Source organism: Oreochromis niloticus, linkage group LG23 (assembly GCF_001858045.2).
Source record: "Oreochromis niloticus isolate F11D_XX linkage group LG23, O_niloticus_UMD_NMBU, whole genome shotgun sequence".
In the NCBI taxonomy this organism is placed as follows: domain Eukaryota; kingdom Metazoa; phylum Chordata; class Actinopteri; order Cichliformes; family Cichlidae; genus Oreochromis; species Oreochromis niloticus.
The window spans coordinates 589569-590978 of NC_031986.2; positions in this window are offsets into that span (position 1 = coordinate 589569).

Consider the following 1410-nt stretch of genomic DNA (forward strand, 5'->3'; position numbering starts at 1 on the left):
CAAGTCAAAGAATGAAGGCTCCAAATTATTTTATTATTATTATTATCATTATTATTATTATTATTATTATTATTATTAGTATTATTATTATGTGTGCCTATGACAAAAAGGCACACATATTACTATTCGTCGGATTTATTATTATGTGTGCCTATGCCAAGAGGCACACATATTACTATTCCTCGGATTTATTATTCTTATTATTATTATTATGTGTGCCTATGCCAAGAGGCACACATATTACTATTCCTCGGATTTATTATTATTATTATTATGTGTGCCTATGCCAAGAGGCACACATATTACTATTCCTCGGATTTATTATTATTATGTGTGCCTATGCCAAGAGGCACACATATTACTATTCCTCGGATTTATTATTATGTGTGCCTATGCCAAGAGGCACACATATTACTATTCGTCGGATTTATTATTCTTATTATTATTATTATGTGTGCCTATGCCAAGAGGCACACATATTACTATTCCTCGGATTTATTATTATTATTATTATGTGTGCCTATGCCAAGAGGCACACATATTACTATTCCTCGGATTTATTATTATTATGTGTGCCTATGCCAAGAGGCACACATATTACTATTCCTCGGATTTATTATTATTATGTGTGCCTATGCCAAGAGGCACACATATTACTATTCGTCGGATTTATTATTCTTATTATTATGTGTGCCTATGCCAAGAGGCACACATATTACTATTCGTCGGATTTATTATGTGTGCCTATGGAAAGAGGCACACATATTACTATTCGTCGGATTTATTATTCTTATTATTATTATTATGTGTGCCTATGCCAAGAGGCACACATATTACTATTCCTCGGATTTATTATGTGTGCCTATGACAAGAGGCACACATATTACTATTCGTCGGATTTATTATGTGTGCCTATGCCAAGAGGCACACATATTACTATTCCTCGGATTTATTATTATTATTATTATTATTATTATTATTATTATGTGTGCCTATGACAAGAGGCACACATATTACTATTCCTCGGATTTATTATTATGTGTGCCTATGCCAAGAGGCACACATATTACTATTCGTCGGATTTATTATTCTTATTATTATTATTATTATTCTCCATCTTCCGCCTAAATTTCGGCACGTATCACGCCCCGCAGTTTTGAGAAAAGCTTCATATATGTTACCTCATTTTGTGCGGCTGGATCTGGAATGGTGTGCTATGACTTTTGGTGTTTATGACTATTATAGTTTTTAAATATTAATATTTTAGTGAAAATTTTCCCGCGCTCCTCTGCCAAACAGTTTTGACAATAGGGGTACATATGTTACATCATTTTGTGCGGCTGGAGCTGGGCTAGTATGGTGTGACTTTTGGTGTTTATAACTTTTATAGTTTTTGAAATATTTAGATTT